Source organism: Ovis aries, chromosome 14, assembly GCF_016772045.2.
Source record: "Ovis aries strain OAR_USU_Benz2616 breed Rambouillet chromosome 14, ARS-UI_Ramb_v3.0, whole genome shotgun sequence".
Lineage (NCBI taxonomy): Eukaryota > Metazoa > Chordata > Mammalia > Artiodactyla > Bovidae > Ovis > Ovis aries.
In genome coordinates, this window is record NC_056067.1 from 44,847,118 (window position 1) to 44,859,599 (window position 12,482).

At 43.9% G+C, this 12,482-nt stretch overlaps 1 protein-coding gene and 1 non-coding gene across 2 annotated transcripts in view; both read right to left on the reverse strand.

Moving 5' to 3' along the window:
• Positions 1–2,460: 2,460 nt before the first annotated feature.
• On the reverse strand, positions 2,461–2,532 carry TRNAW-CCA (transfer RNA tryptophan (anticodon CCA)). The gene has a single exon. It is a non-coding gene; the product is annotated as a tRNA-Trp (tRNA).
• Positions 2,533–6,428: 3,896 nt separating this feature from the next.
• The window catches only part of LOC121816506 (zinc finger protein 549-like), a 32,020-nt gene continuing 25,966 nt past the window's right edge, over positions 6,429–12,482 (reverse strand). Inside the window, exon 7 of the mRNA XM_042231968.1 lies at positions 6,429–6,529. The gene's annotated coding sequence lies outside the window, so the exon portion shown is untranslated. The remainder of the gene's footprint in view (positions 6,530–12,482) is intronic.

A 12,482-nucleotide genomic window follows, 5' to 3' on the forward strand; every position in this document is an offset into this window, starting at 1 on the left:
TGACTGCATGGGGTTGTTGGGAAGATGAAGGCATTGAGGTCAGGGTAAGGAAGGGATGCTGTGCGCTAGTCAGCCTCTAGAGGTCACAAAATCTAGAGTTCAGCTTTAACAGTGCCACATCCTCACCAAAGTAAAGGATCTGAAGATGGAGCATGGAAGTGAGTGGAAAGGCAGGGTCTTAACTTACTTCTCTGTAAATGATTTTTTAGCAGGATCTTGGAGGCTGGTAACACACAAATCCTGTGCAGAACAATGTGTCCAAGCCCAGAAAAATCTGATTAGAGCTGAGTTGCTAGTATTCAAGGACTATTAATAGAAATGTGCATCATTGTTCAGTTGGTAAATCATGTCCTACTCTTTGCACCCCCATGGACTGCAGCATGCTAGGCTCCTCTGTCCTCCACTATCTCCTGGAGTTTGCTCAAATTCATGTCCACTGAGTCAGTGATGCTATCTAACCATCTCATCCTCTGCTGTCCTCTTCTCCTTTTGTCTTCAGTGTTTCCCAGCAAAAGAGGTCTTTTCCACCTCTTCCCATCAGGTGGCTGAAGTATTGGAGCTTCTGCTTTAGCATCAGTCCTTCTAATGAATATTTAATTTCCTTTACTGGTCTGATCTCCTTGCAGTGCAAGGGACTCTCAAGAACCTTCTCCAACACCACAGTTCAAAAGCATCAATTTTTTTGTGCTCAGCCTTCTTTACGCTCCAGCTCTCACCTCCATACATGACTCCTGGAAAAACTATAGCCTTGACTATACAGACCTTTGTTGGAAAAGTGATGTGATATCTCTGCTTTTTAATAAGCTGTCTGTTTGTCATACATACAACACATTAATCGTAGGCTGATGTTGGAGAGCCCTAAGGAGTAAGCAGTGGAGAGAGTGAGACATGGAGACTGCAACCAAGGATCCACAGCCCAGCATAGAAGTAACAAGTGGCCAAGTTTCAAGAATGGGGAAGGAATGATATAGAAGAGGTATAGCCATCAGTGTTAGAACACAAACATGGTGAACAGGGGACAGAGTGCTGGTGTGATTTGAACCTAGTCCTGATGTTATGCTGTCCCCCAGGTCCCACTTAGCAAGGCTAAACCCCCTCTGAGCACCTCTTCTCACAGTTGCAGTAATGTCTGCTCTGCTCAGGCACACAGAGCTCTTCCCTTGACTGCAGTTGGGGACCTAGAAGATGTGGCGAGTTCTAAGGGAAAGAGATGGCAGGTGAAGTTGCCCCTGTGAACTACTCTACCACAGACTATAAGAAAGAAAATCTAAATGAAACAAAACAAAACAAACAAATCCCTATGAGGAATGTCTTGTGGGAACAATCTAGTGGTCCCAGCCAAGCAGTATCTATGTCAATGCCTATAATTACTGGCACAGTCAGAACCCAGGAAATATCCACTGAAAAGGGGGGCAGAACCCAAATTACGTAACTGTTCCAGAACTGGACAACCATCTGAGGAGGGAATGGGATCCCCTGGGTTGATCTCAAGACTAATGACTCTCGGCCCCTTATCTGCAGGACTTCAGGATGGCAGTTTTGGGACTGACAGAGGACTGGACTACTTAAAGGAGTACATAGGCTTGCCCCTGAAATACTGGCACTATGCCAGAAAAGTGGGGAAGGAGGAGGTGCCCATGCTCCAGCTGTGGGAGAAGGGGACAGGCAGAAACCAGCTCAGGTCACCAGGGTGGATGTGAAGGTTTCACACAGTGAAGCTAAGTGCAGAGTTGTCCAGCACCACTTCACAGTACAGGATTCTCAGCCTTATCAAGCTATCCCCACTGCCCCCAGGGAAAATGAAATGGCACTATCCTCAAAGGTCACACAGCCCTTTGTGTGGGGGCAGTTGATTCCATGAGCAGCAGGTCACAGTCCATCCTCCCACACATCCATCCCATGCTCAACCTCTTTCCCAACTTCCCAATTCAGAGGAGCTACCAGACACTCGTGCTCACTCTCAACTCATATTCCAGTGACTGTTAACCCACAGTAGAGACAGACAGGCAGGTAGACAGATAGCAACAAAGCTCTGGGCCTGATAGGCAGGGTATTTTAAGATGTTACCTGGGGTTTGTTTAATCAGGTATGGTAAAATGACAGACATGGAGAAAACTTTCTTTGAAAGAGGAGTTTATGACTTAACAGTTCCCAAGAGGAAGGAGCATGGCAAGCCATGCAGGGCCACATGAGGAGGCGCCAGGGTTGGTCAGGAGGCAGAAAGAGTGAGGAGAAAACGGACCAGAGACCATTGTGGTTTTTGCAGGAGGGAGTGGGCTAAGTGGCATCTAGTTGTCCAGTACTTGGCCCTGGGGCAACTGAAGTAGTAAAGTAAGTAAAGTCACTGTTGTGTCCGACTCTTTGTGACCCCGTGGACTGCAGCCCACCAGGCTCCTCAGTCCATGGGATTCTCCAGGCAAGAATACTGGAGTGGGTTGCCATTTCCTTCTCCAGGGGATCTTCCCGACCCAGGGATCGAACCTGGGTCTCCTGCATTGGAGGCAGGCACTTTAACCTCTGAGCCACCAGGGAAGCCCTATGGGGCAACTGAGGACAGGGGGATAGTGTCTCAGGCTGCAGGAGCCTGATAAACAAATGTGGGGGTACGGACTTAGATTGTTGGTTTGCGTATCAAAGAGTTGCTCACAGGTGACTTGTTTACTGCCTCTAGGAACTAGCTAGCTCTAGAAGGGGTAGTCTCACCAGAATCAGCAAGGCCTCTAAGACATCAAAGCCTCATGAATACAGAAAACTAAAAAACATGAGTACAACCCCATCTCCTGGTGTCACTGAGAACATAACTCAATCTTCTTCCTTGATCCCCAACACTAGGGCCCTGGAGTCACCAGTTAACACTTCCTCCCCACATGGATATCACTCTTAAGGCTACACTTCTCTCACAACTCTAGACCCCCCATGAACCCCCAGCACCACTGCCACCCAACTCCTGGCCCACACCCTAGCCTTCTCCATAGACTCTCCACAAGTCACTCTGCACATGGCATTCAGAGAGCACTTGGCAAATGTAACCAGGATCTCATCTGGCCCAGACCTTCCATATTAGCTTCCTAGTGCTGCCGTAACAGAGTACCAGACACTGAACAATAGAAATGTATTATCTCTAAGCCAGAAAGAAAAACACCAATACAGTATACTAACACATATATATGGAATTTAGGAAGATGGCAATGACGACCCTGTATGCAAGACAGGAAAAAAGACACAGATGTGTATAACGGACTTTTGGACTCAGAGGGAGAGGGAGAGGGTGGGATGATTTGGGAGAATGGCATTCTAACATGTATACTATCATGTAAGAATCGAATCGCCAGTCTATGTCTGATGCAGGATACAGCATGCTTGGGGCTGGTGCATGGGGATGACCCAGAGAGATGTTATGGGGAGGGAGGTGGGAGGGGGGTTCATGTTTGGGAACGCATGTAAGAATTAAAGATTTTAAAATTTAAAAAATAAAAAACTAAAAAAATTAAAAAAAAAAAAAAAAAAAAAAGAAATGTATTATCTCCCAGGTCTGGAGGTGAGAAGTCTGAAATCACAGAATCGGCAGTACCATGCCCTCTGACGGCTCTCAGGGAGAATCCTTCCTTCCTTGTCTGGCTTCTGGCTGTCCCTGCTATTCCTTGGCTTGTAGATGTATTGACTGCTCCAGTCACCTGGCCATCTTCTGTGTGTCTTCACATCATTTTCTCTTTGTGAGTGTATGTCTCTGTGTCCATTTCCCCCCTTTTCTGAGGACACCAGTCATATTGGATTAAGATCCATTCTGATGACCTCATTTTAGCTTAATTACCTCTATAAAAACAAGTAAGATCACATCCTGAGGTGCTGTATGTTAGCACTTCAGCATATCTTTTAGAGGAGACATGATTAAACCTCCTGGCAAGGGCAGCATTCAGTCCTGCTCTGTTGGCTTCCCTCCAGGCTCTGTTCCTGATTTCATAACTGCAACTTCAGTCATAACTACACACAGATGTCTGATGTCCTCGATACTTTTCTCATCTGAGTTGCACAATCTGTCCCTTCATCACTGATGGTCACCAGGTTAAAAGCCCAGTATGTCCACAGAGGGGTGAATAAGCATCAGGCCAGGCCTTATTGTAGTCTTATTTCCACTCCTGCTAAACCCCAGCATCCAAAAATCCACTCTCCCTTGGGGGAAGGATGGTAGGAAGGGATAGTTAGTGAGTTTGGGATGGACATGTACACACTGCTATATTTAAAATGGATGATCAGCAGGGATTGACTGTATAATAGCACAGGAAATTCTGCTCTATGTTATGTGGCAGCCTGGATGGGAGGGGAGTTTGGCAGAGAATAGATACATGTATAGGTATGGCTGAGTCCCTTTGTTTTCTGCCTGAAACTATCACAACATTGTTAATGGGATATACTCCAATATAAAATAAAAAGTTAAAAAAGTGAAAAAAAATCTACTTCCCCCTGGAATATTTGGCCACCTGCCAGACCCTGATCTTCCTACAAACATGCCTCAAGGCTACTATATTTCCTCTACTGTCCTTGTGATGCCCACCATCCTCACCCATTGGCCTGGCAAGAAAAAACAGACCTGGGGTCCCACCCTCTCCTTTCTTTCCTTACACTTTTGTTGCCACCATGACCAGAAGATTTCACCTCCTAAATCTAACCCACAGTTCCACACTCATCCATACACCAGATGATACATTTTGGATGCTTATAACCTGAAGTGAAAGTGGAGAGTGAAAAAGTTGGCTTAAAGCTCAACATTCAGAAAATGAAGATCATGGCATCCGGTCCCATCACTCCATGGGAAATAGATGGGGAAACAGTGGAAACAGTGTCAGACTTTATTTTGGGGGGCTCCAAAATCACTGCAGATGGTGACTGCAGCCATGAAATTAAAAGACGCTTACTCCTTGGAAGGAAAGTTATGACCAACCTAGATAGCATATTCAAAAGCAGAGACATTACTTTGCCAACTAAGGTCCGTCTAGTCAAGGCTGTGGTTTTTCCTGTGGTCATGTATGGATGTGAGAGTTGGACTGTGAAGAAGGCAGAGTGCCGAAGAATTGATGCTTTTGAACTGTGGTGTTGGAGAAGATTCTTGAGAGTCCCTTGGACTGCAAGGAGATCCAACCAGTCCATTCTGAAGGAGATCAACCCTGGGATTTCTTTGGAAGGAATGATGCTAAAGCTGAAACTCCAGTACTTTGGCCACCTCATGCAAAGAGTTGACTCATTGGAAAAGACTCTGATACTGGGAGGGATTGGGGGCAGGAGGAGAAGGGGATGACAGAGGATGAGATGGCTGGATGGCATCACTGACTCGATGGACGTGAGTCTGAGTGAACTCTGGGAGTTGGTGATGGACAGGGAGGCCTGGTGTGCTGCAATTCATGGGGTCGCAAAGAGTCAGACACAACTGAGCGACTGAACTGAACTGAACCTGCAAGCCTCCCCAGCACACCCTAATTGTGTGTCTAGTTCTGCCTATTCATAACCTCCACTCAAGGGGTCTCTGAAACATCAGACTCAACATTGCACCATTTGGCTCCTTTAAAAAATTATTCTTTTTTTTTTTAATTGGAGTATAATTACTTTACAATGTTATGTTAGTTTCTGCTGTACAACAACGTGAATCAGTCATATGTTTACATATACTTCCTCTCTCTTGAGTCTTCCTCTCAACCCCTCTAAAACTTTCTATTCTTGAAAATAGATCATGAAGAAGGGTTTCATAACTATAGGCAGGCCTACTGCCTAACAGACGATTCTGACAAGCCAAATGATTCAACACTTGAGAACATCACGTCAAACTGCCCTTAGGCCAAAGCTGAAGCGGAACTGACATGATTTCAAGAAGGTGATGGCAGTTGACAAGACATTGTTCACCTCTAATTCTCAGGAATTTCACCCTGCTTCTGCCTCCCCTCTGGATCTCAGAGCAGCCACACCCAGGTCCAAATTGAGATGGCACAGACTGGTGACTCAGACTGGTGAGGGACTGCTCTCATCAAGACTTAACCACTTCATCACCTGCACCTGCCATCCACAGGTGAGCACCAATTAAGTGTATGTCCGGGGAGAGGAAAAGGGGTTGCTGAGCATCGTGCTAGTCAGTTTCTAGCATGATCAATCAGTTTAGCCACCAGATTATCTGTTATATTATTTCTCCCACATGCTCAACATTCTCAGCCTTTTCATGTGACAATCCCAAAGCTTATTCAATCACTGCCTCCATCAATGATAGAATTTCTGTTCCCAACCCAACCTCAGACAGTGAAAGGGACCTATTCAAATTGCTGAAGAAATAACTGTTCATCTAACTTTCTAAACACATTGATAGTGTCTTTGGAGTAAGAGTATACAATAAACTACTTCACATCACAAATGAGAAATTTAATGTAGGATTAACCTGCATAAAACAAAATTCTTTTTTAAGTATCCTCTATTTAATGATGATGAAAAGTGATCCCAGGTGAAAGATCTGTGATGATAGAAGAAATGAGGCTTCAAGAGAGAGATGCATCTGTGGATTTAAAAAAAACATTCATTATCTCTGTAAAACATGAATAATATTCCATTATGAAGTCAGAATGACAGCATTACCATGTGCAGCCTCAATAACATAAATATATACTCAACTAAAAACTAATATTAATATTTTATTTTTAATAACATGTTCATACTGAGATGGGACAAACTGGTTAATGTTCTAAGTCTCTCAATATTGTGGAGGAGGGAGGTAAGGTATTTGAAACTCTTTGTTCTGTTTTGTTAAATAAGTTTTTGTAATTGTTAGCTTAATACTAGGAATCAGAATATACAATTCCAAACTAGAAGAAAGAAAATTTGGACTATAAATAAGTAATCAGTCAAAATTTTTAAAATGACCACCTAAAGAACAGTGAGGCAAAGAAATTTACATAATAAAAGAATATAGTTAAAGTAAAATACATTAACTATTACATTAAGTGAATATATGAGTGATGTTCAAATTAGCTGTCACTCTGCAGTGTCCTTGCCTGGAGAATCCCAGGGACGGGGGAGCCTGGTGGGCTGCCCTCTATGCGGTCGCACAGAGTCGGACACAACTGAAGTGACTTAGCAGCAACAGCATGCTTCCCGGGTGGCTTGGATGGTAAAGAATCTGCCTGCAATGCAGGAGAACCAGGTTCAATCCCTGGGTTGGGAAGTCCCCTTGGAGAAGAGAATGGCTATCCACTCCAGTAATCTTGCCTGGAGAATTCCATAGACAAAGGAGCCTGTTGGGCTATAGTCCATGGGATTGCAAAGAGTCAAACATAACTGAGTGAATCTCACTCACTCATCTGGGCTTTACAAATTAGCCGTCAGTGATCTTTATTGAGACCAAAATACCTTTTATGAGGAATTTAATTTTCATTAGTGAATTTAAATTTTTATTCAAAGCCCAACTAATTCCATGGTATCCTCAGTCACCACCAGTGGAAAGGAGCCAGACGTTGAGCAGGGATGTCCTAGGTTTGGCTGGTGGGGTGCCAAGATCTTATATTGAAGGTCATGAGGGTCACAACCAAGGCCTAAAGCCAGCTGAGATGTCTATGGGAAACTGTAGTACATGCGCTTTTATTCAGAAAATCATTAGGTCAGCAGCATTCTCTGATGGGGGAGATGGGGGTTGGGAAAGGTGTATGATCATAATTACAAAAATATCTGCCCTTTTAAAAACATGTTCATATATCAAGCATACATACATGTACAGATGCTGTGCCCTTTAACCTACAAAGCAGTCTGGAGAAGTGAATCTGCCCAGTTTACAGAGAAGGAGATCAAGGCCCAGAGATCCCTGTGTTGCATTTGGTAATATTTGGTAAGTGGCTGGGAATGTGCCTCATAGAGCTACAGTTCTGCCCAACACCCACACGATCTCCTTCCCAGTATCATCCAATCTGGGCTGAGCCAGGGTCCCTCTGGGTCAGAGAAATGAGCCCATAGAAAAATGAACTGCCTGAGTAACCCTCATGGGGACAGGGAAGAATCTAGCCTTTTCCAAGCCCCAGAAACGGCAGCCTTTGGCTCCAGTAGATTACTGTGTACTGACCAAGAAATATAAACACAAGAACAGGACATGCCTTGCAATCCCATGTATGCAGTGGGTTTTTCAGAGATGAGAAAAGTCATCCCCTGGGGCATAACCCCTTTATCCCAACCATCCATACATCCTGTTAGCTCTGCTTCCTAACATGACCCCGGTCATACTCTACCCTCCAGCTTAACACTAGAGTCCTGGATCAGTCCACTGTCAACACACTCCTGGATCACATGGCAACTTTGCCACATGCCGTCTCAGTTCTTGACTCTACCGAGTATATTCCTCACACATTAGTAATTGTTGGTGTTTAGTCACTTAGTCATGTCTGACTCTTTCATGAACCCATGGACTGTAGCCTGTCAGGCTTTCTATCCATGAGACTTCCACGTCAAGAATACTTGAGTTGGTTGCCATTTCCTTCTCCAGGGGATATTTCCAACCCAGGGATGGAACCTGTGTCTCCTGCATTGGCAGGCGGATTCTTTACTGCTGAGCCACCAGGGAAGCCCCTCACACTAGTTAGAGGGGGATTTAAAGACAAATCAGATTGTGTCTTTGTCCTAGTGAAACCTTCCCACAACCTCCGTAAACAATTAAGACAAAATCTACACTTTTCACTTTGCCTTCAAAACTCTGTGCATCAATCTCTGCCTCCTACTCTAGCCTCATTGGCCCAGCCCTTGTGGCCTCAAGATCTTAGCCCATGCTATTTTCTTTCGCGGGAATACTATTCCCTATCTTCTGGACCTGGCTTCAGTGCCTACTAAGAAGTCTGCATGAAACCCATTCTTTAGTGTCTGCTCTCCTTATTGCGCTTTACAATTTACTGACCTGTGTTTACAGACAAGGATGCTAAGGCCTGGGGAGAAGAGACTTGTCCAAGTCTGGCAATGGGAATAACTTGGAAGTGCTAGCAGAGCAATCTATACACAGTATCCAGGCTCTTAGCCACCAGCAACTAGACTGCTCTTTCCTCTGTACATCTTTCCTCCAAGACCCCAGTTTTGAACCTACTCTTCTTTATGCCCTTGGAGGCCCTGGGCAGGTTTCTACTGTAGCAGCAGAGTAGTTATACAGTATCTGTTTTCATGCGTGTTTCCAACGCTATATGGTGAGTTTTCCTCTTGCTTAAGAGCCAAGTCTTAGTTACCCATGTGTATTTACTCCCATGTGATGTGTCAAGGACACAGTGTGTGGTAATGTGGATGAAGGATGACTCATGACTCTTGCTCATCATACCAGCAAGAACACACCAGAGTCCTTCGAAGACAGATGTGAAGACTGAATGAGAGAACTGAATAACGGAGGAACCAACTCCAGGATATCCTTCCTCTGCTGGGCTGTACATCACTCCTGCTGAGGAAAATGGAGTCTTGTGCTTTTGTGGGGGCCCTGTTACAGCATTCTTGCCTTGAGAACCCCATGAACAGTATGAAAAGGCAAAAAGATAGGACACTGAGAGATGATCTCCCCAGGTTGGTAGATGCCCAATATGCTACAGGAGATCAGTGGAGAAGTAACTCCAGAAAGAATGAAGAGATGGAGCCAAAGCAAAAACAACACCCAGTTGTGGATGTGACTGATGATGGACATAAAGTCCAACACTGTAAAGAGCAATATTGCATAGGAACCTGGAATGTAACATCCATGAATCAAGGCAAACTGGAAGTGGTCAAACAGGAGATGGCAAGAGTGAACATCAGCATTTTAGGAGTCAGCGAACTAAGATGGACTGGAATGGATGAATTTAACTCAGATGACCATTATATCTACTACTGTGGGCAGGAGTCCCTTACAAGATATGGAGTAGCCATCACAGTCAACAAAAGAATCCAAAATGTAGCACTCGGATGCAATCTCTGTTTACAAGGCAAACGATTCAATATCACCAGTAATGCTGAAGAAGCTGAAGTTGAAAGGTTCTATGAAGACCTAAAAGAGCTTCTAGAACTAACACCCCCAAAATATGTCCTTTTCATTATAGGGGACTGGAGTGCAAAAGTAGGAAGTCAAGAAGTACCTGGAGTAACAGGCAAATTTGTCCTTGGAGTACAGAATGAAGCAGGGCAAAGCCTAACAGAATTTTGCCAAGAGAATGCACTGGTCATAGCAAACACCCTCTCCCAACAACACAAGAGAAGACTACACATGGACATCACCAGATGGTCAACACTGAAATCAGATTGTTTATATTCTTTGCAGCCAAAGATACAGAAGCTCTATACAGTCAGCAAAAACAAGACCAGGAGCTGACTGTGGCTCAGATCATGAATTCCTTATTGCCAAATTCAGACTTAAATTAAAGAAAGTAAGGAAAACCACTAGACCATTCAGGTATGACCTAAATCAAATCCCTTATGATTATACAGTGGAAGCGACAAATAGATTCAAGATCTGATAGAGTACCTGAAGAACTATGGACAGAAGCTCATGACATTGTACAGGAGGCAGGGATCAAGACCATCCCCAAGAAAAAGAAATGCAAAAAGGCAAAATGGTTGTCTGAGGAGGCCTTACAAATAGCTATGAAAAGAAGAGAAGTTAAAGGCAAAGGAGAAAAGGAAAGATAAACCCATTTGAATGCAGAGTTCCAAAGAATAGCAAGGAGAGATAAGAAAGCCTTCCTCAGGGATCAGTGCACAGAAATAGAGGAAAACAATAGAATGGGAAAGACTAGAGATCTCTTCAAGAAAATTAGAGATACCAAGGGAACTTTTCATGTAAAGATGGGCAAAATAAAGGACAGAAATGGTATGGACCTAACAGAAGCAGAAGACATTAAGAAGAGGTGGCAAGAATATAGAGAAGAACTATACAAAAAAGATCTTCATGACCCAGATGGTGTGATCACACACCTAGAGCCAGACATCCTGGAATGTGAAGTCAAGTGGGCCTTAGGAAGCATCCCTAATAACAAAGCTAGTGGAGGTGATGGAATTCCAGTTGAGCTATTTCAAATTCTAAAAGATGATGCTGTGAAAGTACAGCACTCAATATGCCAGGAAATTTGGAAAACTCAGCAGTGGCCATAGGACTGGAAAAGGTCAGTTTTCATTCCAATCCCAAAGAAAGGCAATGCCAAAGAATGCTTAAACTACTGCACAATTGCACTCATCTCACATGCTAGTAAAGTAATGCTTAAAATTCTCTAAGTGAGGCTTCAATAGTAAGTGAACTGTGAAATTCCAGATGTTCAAGCTGGATTTAGAAAAGACAGATGAACCTGAGATCAAATTGCCAGCATCTGTTGGATCATCACAAAAGCAAGAGAGTTTCAGAAAAATATCTATTTCTGCTTTATTGACTATGCCAAAGCCTTTGACTGTGTGGATCACAATAAACTGTGGAAAATTCTGAAAGAGATGTGAATACCAGACCACCTGACTTGCCTCTTGAGAAATCTGTATGCAGGTCAAGAAGCAATAGGTAAAACTGGACGTGGAACAACAGACTGTTCGAAATCGGGAAAGGAGTATGTCAAGGCTGTATACTGTCACCCTGCTTATTTAACTTCTATGCAGAGTACATCATGAGAAATTCTGGGCTGGAAGCACAAGCTGGAATCAAGATTGTCAGGAGAAATATCAATAACCTCAGATATGCAGATGACACCATCCTTATGGCAGAAAGTGAAGAGGAACTAAAAAGCCTCTTGATGAAAGTGAAAGAGGAGAGTGAAAAAGTTGGCTTAAAGCTCAACATTCAGAAAATGAAGATCATGGCATCCGGTCCCATCACTTCATGGGAAATAGATGGGGAAACAGTGGAAACAGTGTCAGACTTTATTGTTTTGGGCTCCAAAATCACTGCAGATGGTGATTGCAGCCATGAAATTAAAAGACGCTTACTCCTTGGAAGGAAAGTTAAGACCAACCTAGATAGCATATTCAAAAGCAGAGACATTACTTTGCCAACAAAGGTCTGTCTAGTCAAGGCTGTGGTTTTTCCTGTGGTCATGTATGGATGTGAGAGTTGGACTGTGAAGAAGGCTGAGCGCTGAAGAATTGATGCTTTTGAACTGTGGTGTTGGAGAAGAACTCTTGAGAGTCCCTTGGACTGCAAGGAGATCCAACCAGTCCATTCTACAGGAAATCAGTCCCAGATGTTCATTGGAAGGACTGATGCTAAAGCTGAAATTCCAGTACTTTGACCACCTCATGCGAAGAGTTGACTCATTGGAAAAGACTCTGATGCTGGGAGGGATTGGGGGCAGGAGGAGAAGGGGATGACAGAGGATGAGATGGCTGGATGGCATCACCGACTTGATGGACATGAATTTAAGTGAACTCCAGGATTTGATGATGGACAGGGAGGCCTGGCATGCTGTGATTCATGGGGTCACAAAGAGTCCGATATGACTTTGCAACTGAACTGAACTGAACACAGTCAAAGGCTTTGGTATAGTCAA